The sequence below is a fragment of the Nicotiana sylvestris genome, chromosome 8, assembly GCF_000393655.2.
Source record: "Nicotiana sylvestris chromosome 8, ASM39365v2, whole genome shotgun sequence".
Taxonomy (NCBI): Eukaryota; Viridiplantae; Streptophyta; class Magnoliopsida; order Solanales; family Solanaceae; genus Nicotiana; species Nicotiana sylvestris.
The window spans coordinates 224,189,894-224,216,689 of record NC_091064.1 but is presented as its reverse complement, the minus strand read 5'-3'; the positions used below and the strand labels follow the sequence as shown (position 1 = coordinate 224,216,689).

Sequence of the window (26,796 nt, the reverse complement as noted above, 5' to 3'; positions counted from 1 at the left end):
TAGCGTTTAATTTGAACACGCTATATGAGAAGTCAAATCGTCTGACACATATAGCATGTAACAACAACACGCTATACTTAACGGCAAATGTTACCGTTAATATATAGCGTGTTGTTGTTGCACGCTATATATAGAAATGTCGTTTTTTTAATATACTTATTTGTGTGTTTTGAGTCCAAACACACATTATTTAGGTCCCGAACTCGACATTCTACGGCTCCTATCATATGCATTATCTATATTGCGCTTGACATTTGCAATTCCTCCTCTATGCATATAGTTTTCTTATATTATATAAGATATATTTTATCTTTACCTAAGCGTTTTACCGATTAAAATATCTTATTACAAATTTAATAATTAAAGTCCATAAAATTTAACTAGAATTGTACTGTATAAAATTTAACTAGAATTGTACTGTTTAAAATTTAACTAGAATTGTACTGTTATGAATTCATAACAAATTTTATCGTTGCTTTTTACGATTATTAGTTTAATATTATGCATTAAGTACATATTTAAGTCTCACTTTCTCTTTATTCTCTATTATATATATATATATATATATATATATATATATGTGTGTGTTTGAATTTTATTATTATTATTATTATTTAGAGAACAGACAAAGATTAATAAGCTTGAGCGTAAAATAGGTATTTTAAAAACGCAATTGATTTTGGAGGAGCAAAATGCCTATTGTTTAATATTTGCTTTTTAAACTTAAGTTAAGAGATCAAAATAATTTTCGCCCAATTAAAAATGAATTGATAATACATTGCTATCCCTTTAATTACGCTACAATTATCTAGGTAGTTGTTAAGACTTAGCTGGCCAGTTGAATATACATAAACTAGACTTGGGAAAAAAATCTTAGACTTCTCACATGAAGTGTTGCCTCTTGATTAATGCTATAATAGCTGTTCAGACTTCTCTTGCTAGTTAACTAAACCAGAATTTAACAAAACATGAATTAAAATCCTGAATTATTATTTAAGTGTTATATTGATTAATGCTGCAAGTTGGTACATACTAGCAAACTATTCAAAATATTCAGATTTACAAGTGATAATTGAAAAATGATCATAGTTTCAAGAGTAATTGAAATTTAGCCACTTTTCATGTAAAAGATAAATTTGAACAAAAATACTATTTAAAATCCGAAAAATATTCCAGCATATGCTGAGCTCGAATTTTTTACATGTAAACTTCCAACATAACATGCTTGGAATTTCATAATGTGCTGGAGTTCCAACATAATATGCGCTGGAAGTCCATACACAGGTGCTCCAGTCTCTAGTATATTATATTGGAACTTTCTGTGTGATGGAGTTCCAACATAATATGCGCTGGAAGTCCATACACATGTGCTTCAGTCTCTAGTATATTATATTGGAACTTTCTGTGTGATGGAGTTCCAACATAATATGCTGGAAGTTCATACACAAGTGCTCCAATCTCCAGTATATTATGCTGGAACTTTCTGTGTAACAGCAAAATAGTAGTTATTTTTCAATAACTTTGCAAACATTAGCTATTTTTCAATTACCCGTCTGAAAACTGGCTAGCCTGTACTATTTAAATTATAACTGTTGAAGTTAAGTTGACTTTAACTGCCTAGTTGGTTCCAACTAATTAACTCGGTATTAAGAAAACCATATGCAATTAGAAATATATTCCATGACTCATATTATATTAGTGGCATTAAGTTGAGATCAGCTACAATTAAGGCACAATATTTAAATGCTGTTGTTATTTCTTTAATTCACCTCAACCAGGAGAGTGCTCTCGTTAACATTGTTCTAATTAACAGGAAATTTCCTCCCACATATATAATTATATACATATATATATCCAACTCTCCGGCCTCATCGTTTTACTTCTCATTCTCTTATAAATACACCATTTATACCAGCAAAGGATGGGGCTGCTCCTTCTTTAACCAGAGATTTCAAGTTCGAGCTCGGGTATGGAAAAATCTTTGGTAGAAAGTGCTATCTCCCGAATGGGGCTCTATCCGGCGTGAATCCGGATATAGTCGGGCTTCAATACGGATACCGAACACCGGGTGGGAAACCAAAAAAAACAATATATACCACCCACATTACACATCTAAACCACACACGCAAACACATTTTACCACGGTATCTACCTATATATATATAGTTCAATCCTAAGACTCCATCACCTTTCCTTCACGAGGTAATTGTGGGAATTAAAGACCAAAAGCTAGAGCTTGTCTCCGGTTTAAGGTGCGTGTTCTCTTAACCTTAGATATCATTCTGTTTATGTTTCAAAATTTTGCATTGCTACATGGAGTTTGGATCATGAAATTTAATTTTGTCATGGCATGTTGGACAAATAGCACAGGCTAGCCAGTTTTTTCGGACTGGTAATTGAAAATAGTCAGAGTTTGCAAGGTCATTAAAAAATAGTTACTACTATTTTGCTGAAACATCAAAAGTTCCAGCTGGATTATGGAGCTTCTGCATATAAACTTCTAATATATTATGTTGCAACTCTAGCATATTATGAAATTTCAGTACATTATGCTGGAATCTTATACGTAAAAAATTTGAACTCCATCGTATTATGCTGGAATTTTTACGGATTTTTAAGAATGTTTTATTCAAATTTTATCTTTATAAAAAAATAACTAAATTTCGTTTACTTTTGAAATTGTGATTATTTTTTAATTACCAATTATAAATCTGGTTATTTCCGATTATTTTCCCCTGGTATGATCGAAATGATTATACACACTAAGCCTTCTGTCTTGTTCTTTGAGTACAACGCTAGTTCTGTTTAAAGATGAGAGCGAATTCATGTCCGTATAGTGTTCTTAATTGGAAGATCAGCATCTCTATGAGTATATGATTCATGTTGTGGAAATCCTGTATTTGATGGATTTATCTTGTTTTAGTATGTGTGTGCGCTGCCCTAAGCCGAGGGTCTTTCGGAAATAGCTTTTCTGCCTTTTTGAAGGTAAGAGTAAGGTCTGCGTACACATTCTCCACCCAAGACTTCACTTATAGAATTACACTGGGTTTGTTATTGTTGTTGTTGTTGTATATGTGTGCCGGTTTGGATGGCGATATGCCTTATGAAGGGGTGGATCTATCACGTAAGTAAGTTTAAGGGTTCACGTAAATTCTTTAGTTTTATCCATACCATGTAATTAAGAAATTTAATAAATATTTATAAGTTTTTGAGCGTGAACTTAGTTGTTATTATATATTAACTTGAGGTCACTAAAACCCCATAAATATTTTTGATTCCGACTATATCTGACTTATGGAGTTGGTCACTAAAGAGTAGCATATATACATGATGGTTGGGTCGTTCTGAGTAATTAGAAAAACATGCGTTAAACATTAGGGACTTGTTAAATGTTAACTATGTTAGATCTGATTTTGGGCGTAAATCCACGGTTTATATTCCATTTTTTAGGCCTGCGCTTGTGCTGGATTTAAATTGGTTGAATCTATCTAATCCTTTTTGTGTGTGTATGTTTGGCTGAGAAGCCTGAGATGGTAATTGTCACAGGCGTGGTTTCTGTCCGTCAAAATCAGCTTGTGCAGCCAAGTCCCGCACTTGACTTCAACATTTTCACAACAATCGGCCAAAATTACACCAACTCTGGACTTAAATATTTTTAGGCAGCTTTAACGTAGAAAATTTAGGAACTGATTTTGGCAACGAAATTTAGTAAAGGCAACAGAACATTAACAAGAATACAAGGCACAATTATAGGAAATTCTTTTCCCAACTTTGTACTTAACGCATACAAAGAAACTCAAACTCGAAGTACAATGCCGTGTACAAGAAGATCACTCTTGACCCTCAGATTTTCTCACAAGACTATTCTTAGACTTAGATATTTTCACTCTTGAAAACAGACTTTAACATGCACTCATACACGTTTTTCTCTCCTTCCCCACAAGCATAAGTATGCTGCCTATTTATAAAATATGAGACAACCCCTTTGCCTTACACTTGTTGCATTTAGGCTTAGACACTTGTCCCACACATCCCACTATGTTAGTCTAGTGTAGTTGACATCCCCCAACTACTAGGATCATATAGTTCATGCTAATAATAATGGAATCACGACCCTAAAAACGTGCTAACAATTCTGCCAGCTTTTAGCAAAAGCCAACTGTTGCCCATGTGCACAGCATATGCCGTGTAACTGCCTTTGACTTGGTCAATCTGAAGCTTATTGCCCATGTGTGTGCCTTGGTTTGAATCAGGCGTCAATGCCTTGTACTCAGGTGTATTGTAGCCGCATTTTGCCCATGCCATTGCCCACGCACATAGCCCTTTGTCGCGCCCCAATCTCATGACAAGTCTGCCTTGCGCGAATGCTTTCCGTTGCACTTGGCCTGCCTTTGCTCACTTTGTTTTTGCCTTGCCTTGGCATCACTACCTCATGCCTTGATTCCTTTGTCATGTTAAAGTGTCACCCTCAGCCCGCATCTCGTTGTCAAGCCCTTGCCAAGCTGCATTGCCTCCCTCAAAGCCTTGGACATCATTTGCCCGTTTCCCTTTTTCTCTTGGTGCTACTCGTACACCTTAACTTGGCAACACTCTTGCTGCCCATGATAACGCTCTTGTTATCAAGTCAAGCTCAAAGAGGCTGAGCCCTAAGAAACCATCCGTGTCGATTTGGCTCAATTTATAAGTCCTAAGGGGTTGACAAGCAACGCCACTTGGCCCCATCTCTCTTCAGCCACAATTGCATTGACACCAGCCATTTGTTTGTCACCGGTTATTGCCTCCAATGCAGCCTTCTTATTCGCGTCATTCATTCCATTTAACACTGCCTTCTTTGTGCAGTCCCTTGCTCGATGTGGCCCATCATAAATGAAACAACCACTGAATTTGTTGCCTTTCTCCTTGCTCTTTCCTCCCCTTGTCTTCATTAGCATTGTTATTTTCACATTTCTTCCACTCCTTTGCCTTGTCCTTCTTTCTGTCATTGGACTTTAAAGCACAAATCTCTTCACCCAAGTAAAATCATCCAATGCATCAGCCGCAGTCACAACACTTGCGAGGTTTTGAATATTCTGCCTACGCAACTCCAATTGTGCCCACTGTTGCAGCCCGTTCATGAAGTCGTGCAATTTATCTTCTTCCGACATATTGCTTATGTTCAACATCAAAGAAGTGAATTCTTTGACATATGCTCTAACTGATCCGGTTTGCCACAACTTTTTCCGTTTGTCCCTAGCAATCCAAGACGTATTGCTAGGAAGGAATTGATCCTTCAACTCCTTTTAAGCCGCTCCCACGACTCAATCTTTAGCTTGCCCAGAATTTCATCTTCAGCTACACGAGTACGCTACCATAACTTAGCATCTTCACTCAAATACATGCTAGTCAGGGTTACTTTCTCTTTCTCATCTTGCACACAAATAGCATGAAAGTACTGCTCCATACCCCAAAGAAAATTCTCCAATTCACGTGCACTCCTTGCACCACCAAATGCCTTAGGTTCAGGAATTTTTACCATGAGACGATCAACACCACGTTGAGGAGCATCCTCGCCCACAGCACGTCGTAACACCACTGTCTCGCTTTTCAGATCCGCACTCTCTTGACTCAGCCTTGCCAATTCTACCTCAAGGTAGGCAAGACTTGTTACTGGAGTTTGAAATTCGTCACCTTTAGGAACATTACCAATCAATGCCTCCAGTCTCGTTAGCCTTTCCTGCAGTTCGTTGTTACCACCGGCTATGTTCTCGAACAAGACCACGAAATCTACCATTGGTCGTTGTGTCTCTGTCACGAAACTACTCTGCTCTGATACCAATTGTCATGGACGTGGTTTCTGTCCACCTAAACCAGCCTGTGCGGCAGCTAAGGCTGGCAAACGGGCTAGGCCTAAACGGGCCTCGTGGGCCGATTTTATGTGGGCCCGAACTTTGTGGGCAGGGCTTAAACGGTCCCGGGTTTTGTAGGCTTTTGGAGGTAACCGGACCAGGACCGGGACCACGAACTAATGGTCCGGGCTAAGTGGGCCGGTCTCGAGCCTATGTGGGCCTGACTTTTTTTTTTAGGTTTTTTATCTAAGGAAATTTCTTGTAAACCCTAAACCACACACACACACACACACACACACACACACACATATATATATATATATATATATATATATGGGCCTAATTGGGCCTGGCCTATTTTTTTAAAAAAAAATTTATCTAAGGCAATTTCTTGAAAATTATATTATATAATTGTGACTTAAAATTTTTAAATTCAAATTTAAAAGACCAAAATATTGTAAAAAGATATTCAAAGGAATGCGTTATAATTTTTATTATTATGACACTTGTCACACCTCCTTTTTCCGCGCCCGAGGGGCGCAGGGGGAGTTTTTTCCAATTAAAGGACAATCGAACCGGGATTTGTTTATTTATTTCAGAGTCGCCACTTGGGAGGTTTAGGGTGTCCCAAGTCACCAATTTTAATCCCGAATCGAGGAAAATAATGACTCTATATTACAGTCTGCGTACCAGAAATCCGGATAAGGAATTCTGTTAACCCGGGAGAAGGTGTTAGGCATTCCCGAGTTCCGTGGTTCTAGCACGGTCGCTCAACTGTTATATTCGGCTTGATTATCTGATTTTATACAAGTGTGAACTTATGTGCAAAATTTAACTTTTAACCGCTTTTATCATTTACTGTTTTTATCAAGAATTGCAACGTTGTGAAAATGTATCTCGAACCGCGTTACAATCAATGTACCCGTGGTCGTCGACACACTTTGACTCCGTTGAGATTTGGATTTGGGTCACATCAATGTGCACCCGAGTTTAAGGAAATTAAATTATTAAAGGCGCGCCTAAAGCGACTAGCGTATTTATTTTGGGTAGGACCGTGGAATTTTACTAAACGGTCCATCCCGAAGCCTAAACAATTTTTAAAGCAATATTTATTGAGGGCCCCGCAATTTGTATTTTTATTTGGCGAGGCTCACCTCGTTCTTTATTTCTAATGAATTTGCAACGTCATGGACATGCATCTCGAACCACGTCACAGTCAATGTACCCGTGATTAGAGAGGCATTTCGAATCCGTCGAGATTTGGATTTGGGTCACATAAATGTGCACCCGAGTTTAAGAAGATAACATTATTAAAGGCGCGCCTAAAGCAACTAGCGCATTATTATTGTTGGGGAGGGCCGTGAAATTTGTTAAACGGCCCATCCCGGAATCTAAGTATTTAATACATATATTTTGTGAGGGCCCCGCAATTTGTCCCTTTTATTCGGCGAGGCTCGTCTCATTTTATTCTTTATTATTATTATTATTATTATTTATTTTTTATTTTTTAAAAGGATGCCATTTTTATGTCTTTAACAATACTAAAACTTACGGCCTCTTTACAACTAAAATCCCATGACTTGTTAGAAGTTTAATAAAAGGGGTTTAGTGAATGAGTGTTTCGGTAGTAGTAACAGCATGCACTAATACTATTTTTCGAATGACCTAACCGAAGGAAAGGACGAACAGATTAACGTCAAACTTGTGTCATAGAACGACTAGTCCAACTTAATTAAACGACATCAAATAAACAAGAATAACATAACATGAAAATGAACCAAAATGCAGACAATGAAACATAGGCAGAAAATTTCCATACCAATTTTTATATTGCATCTCAAACATTCAACGTAAAGTTTATTTATCTAATACATCGAGGTTTACTAACCTTTGCACCTCGACAAACTCAGAACGACAAACACGATTCCGACGGAACTCAAGCCGGACCTCTCTGAACGAAGAACAACGACGGAACCTCGGACAGCACACCTCGACGAGCAAAAGCAAACTCACCGGAAAAACCGAAAGCTCGGACCAAAGTCGAATCAAGGCAACAAACAACTGCTCGACAATGCCGACAGTAGTAAGGTCGACGCCAGGGGGGCTGTTGACGGGCTTAGCTTTGGGTGTTCGTTGACGACGGGGGTTTTGGACGATGCTGGGTAGCAGGTGGTCGTGGGTAGGGGAACTAGTGGTGGACGACGAGCTGGGGGGTTATTGATGTTGGTCGTGGTGCTGGGGTGACAGTGACAACGGAGGTCGTCGTGTATAGTGGTCGACGATGGCTGCTGGGTTTTGCTTGGTGTTTGGACGTGGTCGACGATGGAGTTCCGACGAGGAAGGTGGCTGACGGGTTGTTTGGTTGACGGGGAGGGCTCCTAGGTTTTTGCTAGGGTTTTGTGGTGAGGAAGAAGGCGATGGGGCTGGTGGTGTCACTGGTTTTCGTGGGTGGTTTTACGGGAGGGTTTGGAGCTTACGTTTGGTGATGATCCGGCGAGGGGGCTGGTGCGTGGGGGTGCCGGAAGGGATGAAGGAGCTTAGTGGTCGTTCATGGTGGTTTTGGGCAGTAGGGGTGTTGGTCCAGTGCTGGGGGGAAGTCCGGAAATGGAGTCCTTTTTCGGGTAGGTTTTTCTGCTTCTTCTTCTAAAGAAGAAGGAGCGTGAACAGTGTCCAAACCCCAAAATTTTCAAAAAAGTCCCCTGTTCCTTTGTTTCATCCTTGTATTTAGCATGAGTTTGCCCAGAAAAATGAGCCCACGCGTGGTGGGGTTCAAGGCATATGTCCCCCACGCGTGGTGGGGTTCCCCACGTGTCCTGGACACGGTTTATTATGGGCTAGGTCCAAAAATTAGGCCTAAAACCGGGTAGTTTGAACCCGAATATTATTCTTTTGCCCGGACCCGAGAAATAGGAACACGCTACTTAACTAGTCCTATGTAAGCAAAATAACTACCAAAAATAAGACTAGTATTTAACAAAACTATATCTTTTTTCTTTTTAAATATTTTTAAGGATTTAAAATGGCTACAAAATATTAATAAAACTATTTTTGTAATTTCCGTTTTTTAAATATTAAGATAAAATATAAAGTAATTTTTTTTGTATTTTTCAAAGTTAAAATGACTATAGAATATTAATAAAACTATATTTTTTGTAATTTTCGTTCTTTAATAAAGACAAAAATATGAAGTAATATTTTTTGTATTTTTCAAAATTATAATGACTGCAAACATTAATAGAACTATATTTTTTGTAATTTTCGAATTTATATAAAGTACCAAAATAAAGTACAATTTTTTTGTATTTTTCAAGTTTATGAGAAATACATAAACTAAAATTATATATATATTTTTTGTGATTTTTCTTTTTGCAACGAAATAAAGTAAAATAGTTAAAATGACTATATTGGACCCAATTTCACATATTCACGCTAAAAATGTGAAAATTCTCGGGGAGGGTCAAAAATCACGTGCTTACAGCTGCCCCTCTTTGACTGGAAACACGAAGAGTTTTCCGACAAAGAACGACTAGACGTGTTTTTGACCCGACCATTACTTGGACGGACTACACTTAAGGAAAGGGAGGGAATGTGACCGAGCCCTGGTATCTGAGCTGCCTACATATCCTTGGTTATACAGGAATCAGGCCACGTGTAGTTCGGGAATGAGAGAGATAGTGAAGTGTACCGAGGTGGAGAGCCGATCGAGGTGCCGTTCCGTTGAGGTTCCGGTCCGCGGTCCTGTCATTACAACAAAAATGAAAACTGAAAAAGACTAACTAAGCCTATCAGCTACTAGTTACAAGGATTCCTATCTCTTAAGTCTTCTGAAACTTGGTCTTGAGTCTTGAATGGTGCTTCATACAGACTTTGGATCTGAACCTTGATACTTGCTAGTTGTAGGTGCTAGTTCTTGAGCAGACCACATTTGTTCTCCACTTCCGTAATTTGGGTTCTTTTCTTTTTTCTTTTTTTCTCTCTTTTTTCTTCTTGTTTTTTTTGTTTTTTGGTGACCAGCTTCTGTTGATCATCCCAGACTGTTGACTTGCATTCTTGGGGCGAGCTTCTTGTTGCTTCTATCTTGGATTGAGTGCTGGGGATTTTTGTTGTAACCTTCTGCTTTCCAGTGGGTCACTGCTTGATCTTGAAAAATGTTTCCCCGTTCTACAGGCGGACTCCTGACTTCTTCTATCTTCGACACGCAACAACCTCCGTTCTACAGGCGGGTCCCTGACAATTAAAACAAACAAAATTTCCTAACCCAGTTTGTACTGGGAAGGATTTGTGAGTCGTTAGCAAAATCGTAACTTACTTACACTACTGATGCAATGATGAGAGTAAACTAAAGACTAGGCTAGGATGTGCATCTCCTATGAGTAAAACCAAAACTCTTGCTAGCAAATGTGTCTGCTAAAATAAAAACCTCAACGACTCAAACTAGAAAGTGTGTCTTCTATGGTTGAATCGGAATGAGCTAAACTAGGAAGTGCGTCTCCTAAGGGTGAAAACTTCAGTGACTAGAAACTAGGAAGTGCGTCTCCTATGAATAAAATCTCGATTAGGAAGTGCGTCTCCTACGGGTAAAACTAAACTTTGAGGAAGTGCGTCTCCTGTGGGTACAATAAACTTAGGAAGTGCGTCTCCTATGGGTACAATAAACTTAGGAAGTGCGTTTCCTATTGGGTACAATAAACTTAGGAAGTGCGTCTCCTATTGGGTACAATAAACTTAGGAAGTGCGTCTCCTATTGGGGATAACTGTTCTTAGGAAGTGCGTCTCCTACTGGGTGAAACTATTCTTAGGAAGTGCGTCTCCTATTGGTACAATGGATCTAGGAAGTGCGTCTCCTATTGGTAAAACTTAGCTTAGGAAGTGCGTCTCCTATCGGTGAAACTTTTTTAGGAAGTGCGTCTCCTATCGGTGAAATATTTTTAGGAAGTGCGTCTCCTATTGGTGAAACTGAACTTAGGAAGTGCGTCTCCTACTGGTGAAACTTGCTTAGGAAGTGCGTCTCCTACTGGTGAAACTTGCTTAGGAAGTGCGTCTCCTACTGGTGAAATATTTTTAGGAAGTGCGTCTCCTATTGGTGAAACTGAACTTAGGAAGTGCGTCTCCTATGGTAAAACTGAACTTAGGAAGTGTGTCTCCTATGATAAACTGAACTTAGGAAGTGCGTCTCCTATGGTAGAACTGAATTTTAGGAAGTGCGTCTCCTATTGGTACAACTATTCTTAGGAAGTGCGTCTCCTATTGGTGAAATTATTTTTAGGAAGTGCGTCTCCTCTGGGTGAAACTTATCTTAGGAAGTGCGTCTCCTACTGGTAAAACTTGCTTAGGATGTGCGTCTCCTTAGGAAGTGCGTCTCCTATTGGTACAACTGAACTTAGGAAGTGCGTCTCCTATTGGTGAACCTATTCTTAGGAAGTGCGTCTCCTAATGGTAAAACTGAACTTAGGAAGTGCGTCTCCTATTGATGAAACTTGCTTAGGAAGTGCGTCTCCTATTGGTGAAACTTGCTTTAGGAAGTGCGTCTCCTATGGTGAAACTGAACTTTAGGAAGTGCGTCTCCTATGGTGAAACTGACTTAGGAAGTGCGTCTCCTATTGATGAAACTTGCTTAGGAAGTGCGTCTCCTATGGTGAAACTGAACTTTTAGGAAGTGCGTCTCCTATGGTGAAACTATTCTTAGGAAGTGCGTCTCATATTGGTACAATGGATCTAGGAAGTGTGTCTCCTATTGGTAAAACTTAACTTAGGAAGTGCGTCTCCTATTGGTGAAACTATTCTTAGGAAGTGCGTCTCCTAATGGTAAAACTGAACTTAGGAAGTGCGTCTCCTATTGGTAGAACTAAACTTAGGAAGTGCGTCTCCTATCGGTGAAACTTAACTTAGGAAGTGCGTCTCCTATTGGGTAAAACGAACTTAGGAAGTGCGTCTCCTATGGTAAAACTGAACTTAGGAAGTGCGTCTCCTATTTGTAGAACTGAACTTAGGAAGTGCGTCTCCTATCGGTAGAACTGAAACAAACTTAGGAGGAAATGCATCTCCTATGGGTGAAACTAAAACCAACTTAGGAGGAAATGCATCTCCTATGAGTGCAACTAAAACAAACTTAGGAGGAAATGCATCTCCTATGGGTAAAGACGTGGAATGTATTCCCTTGTTATACAGGTGGGCGCCTAAAATATGAAATGCACAGACAAAAGTATTTCTCTCGTTATTCAGGTGGGCGCCTGTTTAAACTAAGACATAAAAGTATTCCTCTCGTTATTCAGGTGGGCGCCTGGTATATTTAAAGACTGAAACGTATTCCTCTTGTTATACAGGTGGGCACCTGGTATAAAATTTAAGGACTGAAACGTATTCCTCTCGTTATACAGGTGGGCGCCTGGTATGGACAACAACTTTAAAAATAGAATCCTATTCGAGGGCGGATGAACCCAAAATATCCTATTCGAGGGCGGATGAACCCAAAATATCCTATTCGAGGGCGGATGAACCCAAAATATCCTATTCGATGGCGGATGAACCCAAAATATCCTATTCGAGGGTGGATGAACCCAAAATATCCTATTCGAGGGTGGATGAACCCAAAATATCCTATTCGAGGGCGGATGAACCCAAAATATCCTATTCGAGGGTGGATGAACCCAAAATATCCTATTCGAGGGCAGATGAACCCAAAATATCCTATTCGAGGGCGGATGAACCCAAAATATCCTATTCGAGGGTGGATGAACCCAAAATATCCTATTCGAGGGCGGATGAACCCAAAATATCCTATTCGAGGGCGGATGAACCCAAAATATCCTTAAGACTTGAAAATGTCTTACCCCGAATACTTGCTGGGGATTGGGATGGATTTCCCTTTCTACCTTCCCCATTTTATTTTTTTATTTTTTATTTTTATTTTTTATTATTATTATTATTATTAGCTTCTTCCTTTGAAGACTAACTCCTTTGAGACTTGTTTTGCCTTAACCTGAAAGGAACCGCTGAGGATACCGATTTTCACCAAACTTGTATTGGACTCCTCGAAACTGCTAGGAATAACACTGTTGGGGAATTATTTGCTTACCTGTTGGGGGTAAAATGTTATCAGCTGGGGATAACGTTGTCGTGGATAACACTGCCGGGGGATTCTGATTCCTTCAGAACTAGTGCTTACTGAGCTCAAGTTTCATCCCTTTGTTGTCCGCTGCGGAACAACTTCCTCCATTTAAACTTATTATGTTGGGGGCAACACTGGTACAAATACCACTTCCCTTGAGATTGGCGTTATCTTTATCCTTCCCCAAATGGGTATCTGACTTTCAGAAAATTTTCTAAATGAAAGGAAAATTTTCTGCCCTAGTTTTATAATATCCCTTGCGGCATGCATTTTGGCATCAATGCCATTTCCTTTACCTGTTTCAAATCAAACAAAATTTGTTAGTTTAAAACATGGTGGTTGGTTGTGATACTCCTACTGGGGATGGCTTTTCCCTTTCTCCTTTCCTGCTCTGCGCTCCAAAACTTGTTAGGATGATATTATTTGCTGGGGATAATCCCTTTCTGCTGGGGATATCCCTCTTCTTTTGTGGCATAGCTCGGAAACTGGCATTTCCCTGACCTCTTGGTCTAATATGAATTTCCCACACCATGCTCATTGCTCTCCTTGCTTTGTCCAGGGGCTTCGGTCTTGAGGTTTATAACCTTTGATTTCGACAAGGGTACCCTCTTGGCACTTGTCAATCCTTTTGTCAATTCCCTTTGCTGGGGATATCTTTCGACACTAGCCGCGCGCTTGTTCCTTGCTGACTATACCACTTGGATGTACTAGTCAGATCTCATCTTGCCTGATTGGAAAGCTGATGATGGCCTATTTTGAAGTCATTTCCCACTGGTTCTGACCAAACAGACTCTATTGAGGAATTTTTCTATGAAAGGAAAAAAAGATAAAAGGGAACAGAATAAAAAGATAAAGGAAAAAGACGACTCTTTAACAAAAGAAACTATGAATAAAACCCTATCAAACGCAGATACCGACTCTAATGGTCATGACATGCTTATGTGTCCTATCCTCTAGCGCCAATCATATTTCAAGATCTTCAATTGGCAATTCCCCATCTGATTCTCAATCCTATTCGACTTGTAGTGCCTGAAGGGTTTTCACTATCAAGTCTCTCTCATTTTTGTTTTTTTCTCTCAGCTTTCATCGCCTTATGGTGCCTATGAAGGTTTTCACCGATAAGACTCTCTCATTTGTATCACTTTCCAGCTGGGGGGATTTGGAGTGTTGCCGGTATGACTCTTTCTGTCGGAGATTAGAGTCCTTTCTGCTGTGGAACAGAATGTTATGTTCGCCGGTAAGACTCTTCATTTGTCTGACTTGGCATCTTTTGGAGATTGATCAGAAGGTCTTTCTTTGGACCGTAATGTGGGTTTTGGATAGGCTAGAAAGAAAGGGTATAAAAGGCTCAAAAAATACATTAATTTTGGGTTATTAGTTACAACTTTCGGAATTAGATTTATTTACAACAAACGCAACTTTTGCCCCAGTTTCTTGCTTGGGGATATTTTAATTGATTTTTTCCATTTTTCAAAACTATGACCGAGCCGTGAAGCGCCTACGTATCCTCTTTGAGGAATCAGGTCAAACGTAGTTCCCAATTCCTCTTCTCCATTTGACTTTTTTTTTTTTTTTTTTTGCTTTTTGTTATCACTTTTCTTTTCTTTTCTTTTCTTTTTTTTCCTCTTTTTTTCGTTGTTGTTTTCTTTCTTTCTCTTTTTTTCGTTGTTACTGATTCCGAACGAGGGGTATGAAAGAAAAATAAATAAGGCTCAAAAGGGGTAACGAAGGATAAAGTGTTTAGGTAGCAGAACAAAATGCCTTCGTCATTCCAGTCTTCAAAACATGCTTAGTGCAAACAACACAATTTAAATTTGTAGTCTCTTCTGATGGTGCCGGACTTGACAATTATATTCAACATCTGTTTGCTCGTTTGTCACTTCTAAAGCACCGTTGGGCGACACTCTCATTCTCATTATTATGAACGACCCTCATGCCAATTTAGGCGAATCTTTCTTTAACGGTTTTCTTTGTGTTTAACTTACCCCAGTTCCACATGACTCGGGCTCCAAATAATCTCAAACCGTCCTTATTTTCTTTAAATGGTTTGACCGCCTTTCTGGGGTTTCATGATTAACTTTAAAGACTAGGCCCAAACTGTGTGCGCATGTCATGTCACTAGAATCGGTGCTGAATAAAAATGACATAATGACTAAACAGAAAGATGACTGGGAATAATCAAAGACTGAATTTTTTGCATTGGACTGAACAAATGGTTTTAAAAACAAAGCAAACTGGAATAAAATCCTAAACAACTTGGACAAAACTTAAACAAACCGCTATGACAAAACGGAAAGATAAGCGGAAAGACATTGACACAAAACAAATCCGAATTACAATCCTAATAATCCGAACAACGGAAATGACAACAAAATAGACCATCAAAGATCCTCTCCGGTTGACCCAAAATGGAGTGTCTTTCCAACTATCCAAGCACGGCATCTCCGGCTGACCCAAAATGGAGTATCTTCCAACTGCAAAGCATGACATTTTAGCCATTGAGCTCTATATCAACATTGCCAAGACCATCCCCAACTTCAGTATTATCAACATCAATCAACAAGTTCTCAAGATGATTCGCCTGCTCCCTGTCACTGTCGTCGATCACAATTGCCCCTTCCTGAATCATTCTTTCGATTTCCTTTTTCAAAGAACGACAATCTTCAATGCTATGTCCTTGGACATTAGAGTGGTACATGCATCGTACAGCAGGATTGAACCCTTTTGCATATGGATCTGGAGTATAGCCAAGGAGCGGCTCAATCAGTCCTGAAAGCTTTAGCTTTTCAAACAAACTTGCGTAGGACTCCCCAATTGGCGTGAAATTGTTTCCTTGCCTTTGTTTTCCCCCATGCCCCTGTTTTCTAGGGTCGTTGGGTGCTTGAAAACGTTGTGAAGGCAAGAATGCATTACGTGGTGCTGGCTCTCGCCAGCGGGGGTGACCTGATGGTTGACCCTGCGACCGGACCTTGTTCGGAGGATAATATTGAGGCGGATTATATGGAGCTCGGGGGCAGGCTTGGGCATGATGGTCTGAAAAGAGTGGCTCTGATGGTGGATAGTAGGGTTGTGGAAGGTTGTATGGAGTGTGGGGCCTGGGCTGGTAGTGAGGGGAAGGACCTCTGAATTTGGACCCAGTACCTGCTTCGACTGATGCGACCTCGAGCACACCTCCCGCGCCGCTCTGAATAGCTTGGGTCGTTGCCTTGAGCGCTGAGTAATTTAGGATTTTGTCAGACCTTAGGCCCTCCTCTATCATGACCCCTATCTTTACCACTTCATTGAAGGATTTCCCAACCGTTGTCACCAAGTGACCAAAGTAAGTTGGATCAAGTGTTTGCAAGAAGTAGTCCACCATTTCTCCCTCTTTCATGGGAGGATCAACTCTGGCCGCTTGTTCTCTCCAGCAGAAACCAAACTCACGAAAACTTTCCCCAGGCTTCTTTCCAGTCCTCAACAATGTGAGACGGTCAGGGACTATCTCGAGATTGTACTGGAAATGACCTGCGAAAGCTTGCGCCAGATCATCCCAAGTATACCACCTACTGGAATCCTGCCTGGTATACCATTCTAGTGCAGATCCGCTCAGACTCTGGCCGAAACAAGCTATTAGCAGCTCATCTTTGCCGCCTGCCCCTCTCATTTTGCTACAGAATCCCCGCAAATATGCCATGGGATCACCGTGCCCTTCATATAAATCAAACTTAGGCATCTTGAACCCAGTTGGGAGTTGGACGTCTGGGAAAGGACATAGATCTTTGTATGCTACGCTGACCTGGTTGCCCAAACCGTGCAGGTTCCTGAAGGACTGCTCCAGGCTTTTGAACTTTCTCAACACCTCATCCTGTTCAGGGGATTTAACCGGCTTTTCGATCTCTGCCGGTACCTCCAAGTGTGGATTGTAAGCATGTGGTTCGGGGGCATGGAATGTAGGCTCAGGGGGATAGTATTGCGTATCGTGAGCATGAAACAATGGCTCACTGGTCGTTCTGTGCAAGGGGGCTGGTGTGGGTCCCACAAGAGTGGGAATATCGGGTGTGGGGAGAGGTTGATGGGGTGGTGGAGCCTGGGAATCATGAGGGCTTCTTTCTTGATGGTAATGGGGATTTGGGAGGCTTGTTGAAGGGCCGGAGTGAGGGTATTCCGGCATGTGCCCCAATGGCTCAGGGCTCTTTTGTGCTTTGGCTAGAGCTAGCTGCATTGCATTCATCTCTAGTCCCATCCTTTCTATCTTTCCCATCGCTTCCTTTAACAACTGGCTCATCGGCCTTTCTTCCTCGGTACTATTCTCTGAAGTAGTCATGCTTGTTGTTATCGGTCCTTTGGATCTAGTTTGGTAAGGGTGTGTTGCCAGAATTCTTTAACAACTAACTGTTTGAGATTCGGAAAACAACAAACTTGTTAGCGTTTAGAGTTTAAAAGATTTGATAACAACACATTGAGGATGCAATGCCCCTAGGCAGTTAACGGTTCCTAACATGCTTTGCTTCAAACAACATGCGTCATCCCGGCTTGCTTATTTCCCCTTTGAAGTACTTTGGGAACCCCTGTATTTTATTATATTTTGTATTTTCTTTTTCTTTAGATTTTTCATTTTTTTTTGTTTTCTCTTTTTTTCTCTTTTTTTCAAAAATTTTTTTTTCTTATTTTTTTATTTTTTTGTTGTGGTCGAATCTTATGGAGATTGCCTGCGTATCATGACCCCGCATGAATCAGACCTTGCGTAGTTCGTGCCAATAAAAGATAAACAATAATAAACATTTCAATTTTCATATTAGAACAAACTGGGTTTCAAAGGTTTGAAGATGACCTACAAACTCGAAAATCAAACAACCCACATATTCTAATCATAAGATTTGCAAACTTTAAAAACAAATGGCCAACTTCCTTCCTCCGTTTGCTAATTTTAACCAAATGGTTGTTTTTGCAAACGTGGCCCCTTCCAACTTTCACATGAATTTTGAGGCCGAGAAGGATTATTTTATGACACTTTTACAAACTTGTCCATTCTTTTACGAAAATAGCCTTTCGACAACTGAAAGATACTCTAAGGCTATTTCGGCAAGAACGGTTTAAGACGCGGCCGAAGCTGGCTCGGCTTATTATGACAAAATTCAAACGGTATTCACCTGACCGCTGACTCTTTGTTTTTTTTTTCAAATTACAATGAAAACGTGGTGTTGCAAAACACGGCCATTCAGCGTCTCGGGGACGAAGGTTTAAAAGGCTGTGTGGGTCAACTAGACCAAAAATCCTAAACATGACCCCAAAAGGTGGCCATTTATGCAAAGTCAGCCTTCCGGCGTCCCTTTTGGGAACATTCGGCTATTTATGACAACAACATCACCCGACTTATTTATGACTCTTTTTATCGTTTTTCAAATTAGAAAAGTCAATATTGCAAACACGGCCTTTCAACGTCTCGAGGACGAAGATTTTTAAGGCTGTGTGGGTCAACTGGACCAAGTCTTAAAAATGACCCAAAGGTGGCTGTTTATGCAAAGTCAGCCTTCCGGCGTCCCTTTCGGGAACATTCGGCTATGTTTTGACAAAACAGCATCACCCAATTTCTTTATGACAGAACTAAAATTTGACATATATATTTTTTGATTATTATTTATTATCTGTTTTTGGCTATTTTAGCAATAGGTGGGGTTGGACATCACCCGACTTATTTATGACAAGATTAAAATTTTTGATTTTTGGCTATTTTAGCAAAAGGTGGGGTTGGACCCGATGAGGGTTGCCTACGTATCTCACATCCGGTGAGAATCAAACCCGCGTAGTTCGGGCCAATAAACTATTTTTGAGAAGACCCTTTTCCATTTTCTATATATATATATATTTTTTTTTCACAACGATCAAATAGACTATTATTTTTCATTCATAACAAACAAACAAATTAACAAAAAACATAAAACATTCCTTCTTTTTTTCAACATACAAAATCTTTTTGAATTTTCCAATGCTCTTTTTTATTTATTATTATTTTGTTATTATTTTCAAAAAATGTGGCATGGGGGACATGGGAAATTCCAAGACTTCTTGGATTCCACAAATGTTCCTCATGTGCTTTTTCCCAAAAATGAAGCATGGGGGACATAGTGGATTTCAAGACTTCTTGGATTCCACAAATGTTCCCCATGTGCTTTTCCCAAAAACGAAGCGTGGGGGACATGTGGAATACCAAGGCTTCTTGAATTCCACAATGTTCCCCATGTGCTTAATTAATATAATAGCATGCTTATCAAAAATCGTGCAACTTTCTTATTTAGCGTGATCAGCATGATAAGGAGCGTTATTTGTTCTCAACTATCGCTGGTCCGCCAAATGACCCATTCACCCTTGAATAAATACAACATGTAGCACATAGGATGCCAAAAGATGGTCTATTATTTTCAGGTTGCTTGTCCTAGACGGACCCAACCCCTGTGTTGAGTCCCCTAAGTCAAATGCACATGATGCAAATAAACGCTCCTACTAGGGATCCGGCATGAAGTCACGTTATTCTATGTTCAAAAACCTGGGTCAGTGTTCTAGACAGTGTACCCGAGCGGACAACTCGAGTCGAGGAGGGGGCAACTTACCGGGAACCAAAAGGCCGTCCGGCTTCGTAACTTATCCGTCCTCTTTCTTATTTCGGGTATTGACACTAACAGAATAGGGAGTCTCGACCAGCGAGCTTCTCCCCGGAGGTAAGAAGAGAAAGGTTTCGGCACAGTTCATATGTACAGTTCAAATAATATCAAAGCGGTAAAAGCAGCATTTAGCACATTAGGCTCAAATATGTAAAAATCAGATAAAACCAAATATAACAATTTATCTAAGCTCGAATTCTAACCCTGAACTAGTGGTTCTGGGTCGTGTCCCCAGCAGAGTCGCCAGAGCTGTCACACCTCCTTTTTCCGCGCCCGATGGGCGCAGGGGGAGTTTTTTCCAATTAAAGGACAATCGAACCGGGATTTGTTTATTTATTTCAGAGTCGCCACTTGGGAGGTTTAGGGTGTCCCAAGTCACCAATTTTAATCCCGAATCGAGGAAAATAATGACTCTATATTACAGTCTGCGTACCAGAAATCCGGATAAGGAATTCTGTTAACCCGGGAGAAGGTGTTAGGCATTCCCGAGTTCCGTGGTTCTAGCACGGTCGCTCAACTGTTATATTCGGCTTGATTATCTGATTTTATACAAGTGTGAACTTATGTGCAAAATTTAACTTTTAACCGCTTTTATCATTTACTGTTTTTATCAAGAATTGCAACGTTGTGAAAATGTATCTCGAACCGCGTTACAATCAATGTACCCGTGGTCGTCGACACACTTTGACTCCGTTGAGATTTGGATTTGGGTCACATCAATGTGCACCCGAGTTTAAGAAAATTAAATTATTAAAGGCGCGCCTAAAGCGACTAGCGTATTTATTTTGGGTAGGACCGTGGAATTTTACTAAACGGTCCATCCCGAAGTCTAAACAATTTTTAAAGCAAATATATACTGAGGGCCCCACAATTTGTATTTTTATTCGGCGAGGCTCATCTCATTCTTATTTTTTAAAGGAATTTGCAACGTCATGGAAATGCATCTCGGGCCACGCCACAATCAATGCGCCCGTGACTAGAGACATATTTCGACTCCGTTGAGATTTGGATTTGGGTCACATAAATGTGCACCCGAGTTTAGGGAGATAACATTATTAAAGGCGCGCCTAAAGCAACTAGCGCATTATTATTTTTGGGGAGGGCCGTGAAATTTGTTAAACGGCCCATCCCGGAATCTAAGTATTTAATACATATATTTTGTGAGGGCCCCGCAATTTGTCCCTTTTATTCGGCGAGGCTCGTCTCATTTTATTCTTTATTATTATTATTATTATTATTTTTTATTTTTTATTTTTTAAAAGGATGCCATTTTTATGTCTTTAACAATACTAGAACTTACGGCCTCTTTACAACTAAAATCCCATGACTTGTTAGAAGTTTAATAAAAGGGGTTTAGTGAATGAGTGTTTCGGTAGTAGTAACAGCATGCATTAATACTATTGAGCGTCGAATGACCTAACCGAAGGAAAGGACGAACAGATTAACGTCAAACTTGTGTCATAGAACGACTAGTCCAACTTAATTAAACGACATCAAATAAACAAGAATAACATAACATGAAAATGAACCAAAATGCAGACAATGAAACATAGGCAGAAAATTTCCATACCAATTTTTATATTGCATCTCAAACATTCAACGTAAAGTTTATTTATCTAATACATCGAGGTTTACTAACCTTTGCACCTCGACAAACTCAGAACGACAAACACGATTCCGACGGAACTCAAGCCGGACCTCTCTGAACGAAGAACAACGACGGAACCTCGGACAGCACACCTCGACGAGCAAAAGCAAACTCACCGGAAAAACCGAAAGCTCGGACCAAAGTCGAATCGAGGCAACCAACAGCTGCTCGACAATGCCGACAGTAGTAAGGTCGACGCCAGGGGGGGCTGCTGACGGGCTTAGCTTTGGGTGTTCGTTGACGACGGGGGTTTTGGACGATGCTGGGTAGTAGGTGGTCGTGGGTAGGGGAACTAGTGGTGGACGACGAGCTGGGGGGTTATTGATGTTGGTCGTGGTGCTGGGGTGACAGTGACAACGGAGGTCGTCGTGTATAGTGGTCGACGATGGCTGTTGGGTTTTGCTTGGTGTTTGGACGTGGTCGACAATGGAGTTCCGACGAGGAAGGTGGCTGACGGGTTGTTTGGTTGACGGGGAGGGCTCCTAGGTTTTTGCTAGGGTTTTGTGGTGAGGAAGAAGGCGATGGGGCTGGTGGTGTCACTGGTTTTCGTGGGTGGTTTTACGGGAGGGTTTGGAGCTTACGTTTGGTGATGATCCGGCGAGGGGGCTGGTGCGTGGGGGTGCCGGAAGGGATGAAGGAGCTTAGTGGTCGTTCATGGTGGTTTTGGGCAGTAGGGGTGTTGGTCCGGTGCTGGGGGGAAGTCCGGAAATGGAGTCCTTTTTCGGGTAGGTTTTTCTGCTTCTTCTTCTAAAGAAGAAGGAGCGTGAACAGTGTCCAAACCCCAAAATTTTCAAAAAAGTCCCCTGTTCCTTTGTTTCATCCGTGTATTTAGCATGGGTTTGCTCAGAAAAATGAGCCCACGCGTGGTGGGGTTCAAGGCATATGTCCCCCACGCGTGGTGGGGTTCCCCACGTGTCCTGGACACGGTTTATTATGGGCTAGGTCCAAAAATTAGGCCTAAAACCGGGTAGTTTGAACCCGAATATTATTCTTTTGCCCGGACCCGAGAAATAGGAACACGCTACTTAACTAGTCCTATGTAAGCAAAATAACTACCAAAAATAAGACTAGTATTTAACAAAACTATATCTTTTTTCTTTTTAAATATTTTTAAGGATTTAAAATGGCTACAAAATATTAATAAAACTATTTTTGTAATTTTCGTTTTTTAAATATTAAGATAAAATATAAAGTAATTTTTTTTGTATTTTTCAAAGTTAAAATGACTATAGAATATTAATAAAACTATATTTTTTGTAATTTTCGTTCTTTAATAAAGACAAAAATATGAAGTAATATTTTTTGTATTTTTCAAAATTATAATGACTGCAAACATTAATAGAACTATATTTTTTGTAATTTTCGAATTTATATAAAGTACCAAAATAAAGTACAATTTTTTTGTATTTTTCAAGTTTATGAGAAATACATAAACTAAAATTATATATATATTTTTTGTGATTTTTCTTTTTGCAACGAAATAAAGTAAAATAGTTAAAATGACTATATTGGACCCAATTTCACATATTCACGCTAAAAATGTGAAAATTCTCGGGGAGGGTCAAAAATCACGTGCTTACAGCTGCCCCTCTTTGACTGGAAACACGAAGAGTTTTCCGACAAAGAATGACTAGACGTGTTTTTGACCCGACCATTACTTGGACGGACTACACTTAAGGAAAGGGAGGGAATGTGACCGAGCCCTGGTATCTGAGCTGCCTACATATCCTTGGTTATACAGGAATCAGGCCACGTGTAGTTCGGGATGAGAGAGATAGTGAAGTGTACATCACCGCTTCCGGGCGAAGCTGCATCCTCCGCAAGTTCAGCTAGTATTTCTTCGTAAGCTTCGTCTACCTCTGGGTGTGATTCAGCAAGTCCAAAATTTCTTCGTTCCGAACGGATCCAATATCCGAAAAGTACTGATTTTTCCAAGCTCTCCCTCATAGACGCTCTATAATCACCGAGTTGAAGTCTTGCTTGACTGAAAGCGCTCTCCGATGCCACTGTTGAAGCTTGAATGGTTAAAATGTCTCGGGTCATCCTTGAAAGTATGGGAAAGTGCTTTTATTTGTCTTTTCACCATTCCAAAAAGATTAAATGAGCCGTCGGGATTCATTTCCTCAAGTCCCTGTGACAAATAAACTTTAATCTCATTTAGTTGTAAACAATCACTAGTGCTACAACCTTGAGAACCCCTAAACCCGGCCTAAGCAGTAAGTTCTCTTACTCCTGCGGTTCTTTTAGATCATTGAGAACTAGAAAAAGAAGGAGTTGGAACATTTGGTCTAGCATTATCTATTGTAATTTGATAAGCATTATAAATAGTTAGAGCATTTATTTTAATTGAGGCTTGTGCGTCCGAAAGTTTAGACAACTCATCATCTTCAAGTTCTAAACCATTATAAATAGATTGATACCAATATTGAGGACCTCATAATTTCATAGTAGGATTTAACAAGGCAACAACACCATAAATAGGGGGAATAGGGAAAAAATATTTTTTAAATTTCTTTCTCATAGAATTAATAGCGTCTTCATAAATTTCTTCACCCTCTGAAAAATAAGCAAACAAATTTGCAAGTTCTGCAAGATAAACTAAACAGTTAGAAATAGTAGGATAATATTGCCTAGAAAATTCATTTGTAGCAACATGAAATCTTTCTAAAAAATCTACAAGCATTTTAACATTATCCCAATCCGCATTTGTAAGGTGCTCATCATTATCACTTACATGAGCATTAAACGTTGAGTTTATGGTGTTTCTATATTCATATGCAACAACTAAACTTTCATACATGTAATTCCATCTAGTTGGACAAGGTTTAGGAACCTTTCTTTCGGCCCGTTTAGAAGGTTGTCTAGAAAAAGTAAGGGTAGTAATAGGGGGTCAACCGGGGCATCATTGGATTAGTTGGGTTAACTTCAGCAACAAGACTAGTAGGTGTATCATCATCCGGTTGCGTTTTATCCAAATCTATTTGCTGCTCATCTTCTTCATCAATAGTTGGATTACCATAAAGAGAATTCATATATTCATGATCTAAGTGTTCACTACCTCCAACATTATGCACATATTGACTCTCATTAAATTGTAATAAAGTATTATCACTATCAAGAATATGAGCAGGTGGAGGGTGTGTATGGGGTTTGGGTAGGGGAGCCCGGGGAATTAGAGGAGGAATAGATTGGCCACTAGATTCACCACTCTTGGATTTTTCCTTATGTTTACTAATTATTTTTTTAAGGAATAGGCCATCTTAATTATAATTATCCAAAGTAAATAAAACAAACAAAACTATAATATTAAAACCAAAGAGTTGGAACGAGTTTACCGAATTGACGAACAACTTGTTGAAAATTAATTATCATTGAAAACTTGAATACTTCAATTCACCAACTTCACAATTTTTCACAGAAATTGCAACAATAAAGTAACCAATTATAGAAGAAAATTAGAGAGAGATTGATGATTTTGTGAGAAAAATGAAAGAATGAGGGGGTATTTATAGTTGAAAATAGGGAAAAAGTGTAATTATAAAAAGTTTGGGGTTAAAACAAAGTTGCGGAGGGGGGAGGGGTTAAATGGCTATTTTACAAAGCCCAAACGGCTATTTTTGCAGGCCAACGACCATATTTTAAACCCCCAACAGTCAGAAAATTTTTTGGATTTTTTTTTAAATTTAGCCCTTGGGCCCGCTTGAGCCCGTTTGGGACCGGTTGAACCGGCCCACTTAGAACCTCATCCCGGGCCCAAATGGTCTGTCCTAACGGGCTTTTTAACGTAACCGACCCACTTGGCAGGCCCACCTCTGGTCCGGGGCTTAAACGGTTAGGCCCGTTTAGGCCCACTACCCATATGGGCTCGCGGGCCTGGCTCGATCTCGGCCCTAACCGGCCCACATGCCAGCCTTAGCGGCAGCCAAGTCCTACCTTGACTTCAGTCTTCTCACAACACTCGGCCAAAATTATAGCAACTTTGAACTTAGAATATTTTTAGGCAGCTTTAACATAGAAAATTTAGGAATTGATTTTGGAAATGAAATTTAGTAAAGACAACAGAAAATTAACAAGAACACAAGGCACAATTACATGAAACTCTTTTCCCAACTTTGTATTTAGCGCATACAAAGAAATTCAACTCGAAGTACAATGCCGTATACAAGAAGATCACTCTTGACCCTCAGATTTTCTCACAAAACTACTCTTAGCCTTAGATGTTTTCATCTTGAAAACAGACTTTAACATGCACTCATACATATTTTTCTCTCCTTCCCCACAAGCATAAGGATGCTGCCCATTTATAAAACATGAAACAACCCCTTTGCCTTACATTTGTCGCACTTAGGCTTAGACACTTGTCTCACACAACCCACTATTTTAGCCTAGTGTAGCTGACATCACCCAACTACTAGGATCATGTAGATCATGCTAATAATAATGGAATCATAGCCCCAAAAACATGCTAACAATTTTGCCAGCTTTTAGCAAAAGCCAAATGCTGCCCATGTGCACAACATGTGTCGTGTAACCGCCCTTGACTTGGCCAATCTGAAGCTTGCTTCCCATGTGCGTGCCTTGGCCTGAATCAGACGCCAATGCCTTGTAGCCGCATTTTCCCCATGCTATTACCCACGCACATAGCCTTTTGATGCACCCCAATGTCATGATAAGTCTGCCTTGCGCGCATGCCTTTGCCCATTTCGTTTTTGCCTTGCCTTGGCATCACTACTGCATGCTTTGATGCCTTAATGCGTTGGTCATCACTTTCATGTTTCCCTTTTTGCCTCGGTGCTACTCGTACACCTTAGCTTGGCAACATTCTTGCTTCCCATGACAATGCTCTCGTTGTCATGCCAAGCTCAAAGAGGTGGAGCCCTAACAGTAATATAAGCTAACTCAATTTAATATAGAATCTGGATTGAATGTGGGATGGTAATGCTTTTGTGTCTGTTATTGGTACCATGACTTTCCATGTATCATAAGTATGATGTTAGGTCATTTGATTTAAGCTTCTAAGTCGACTCAGACGGGGATCTTACATAAATAGCTGATCATATTCTGTTTACTTTTCCTAGTCAGTAAACATGAATTTGTCTACCTTGCCCAAGTCCCGTGGTCAACCAAAAAAAGAAAGAAAAAGGAAAACATTTTGTTGCTCACTTAAAGTTAGGGTGGCAAAATTGTTTAAAAAAATAGTTAACCACCCATATTTTCCACTAAGAATGAGTTGGTTAATAAACTTTGTAAAAACGGGTCAAATATGGATAAGAACATATTATCCATTTAGAAAATAGATAACCAATGGATAACTAATAAGTTCAACTCTTACATTTGTAAAACCTCAAATTGAAGATTTCTCAACTTTGGGAGACTAGTAATTCTCCCAAAAATGATCATATTGATGAAGCCATGGATAATATAGCTACCCATATTATCTGTTGGTTAACTCATTTTTTATCTGTATTAAATATGGGTCTGGTACGGATAATTAATCCATTTTTTCATGACCCATTTTTGACCCATCCCATATCCGACCCGATCCTCTTGTTTGTCACCCCTACTTACAGTACACTG

At 39.9% G+C, this 26,796-nt stretch overlaps 1 protein-coding gene across 1 annotated transcript in view; it reads left to right on the top strand.

The window, feature by feature from the left end:
• The first annotated feature begins 1,943 nt into the window (after positions 1-1,943).
• LOC104215746 (putative late blight resistance protein homolog R1A-3) overlaps positions 1,944-26,796 on the top strand; it is a 31,838-nt gene continuing 6,985 nt past the window's right edge. Inside the window, exon 1 of the mRNA XM_070155593.1 lies at positions 1,944-2,252. The gene's annotated coding sequence lies outside the window, so the exon portion shown is untranslated. The remainder of the gene's footprint in view (positions 2,253-26,796) is intronic.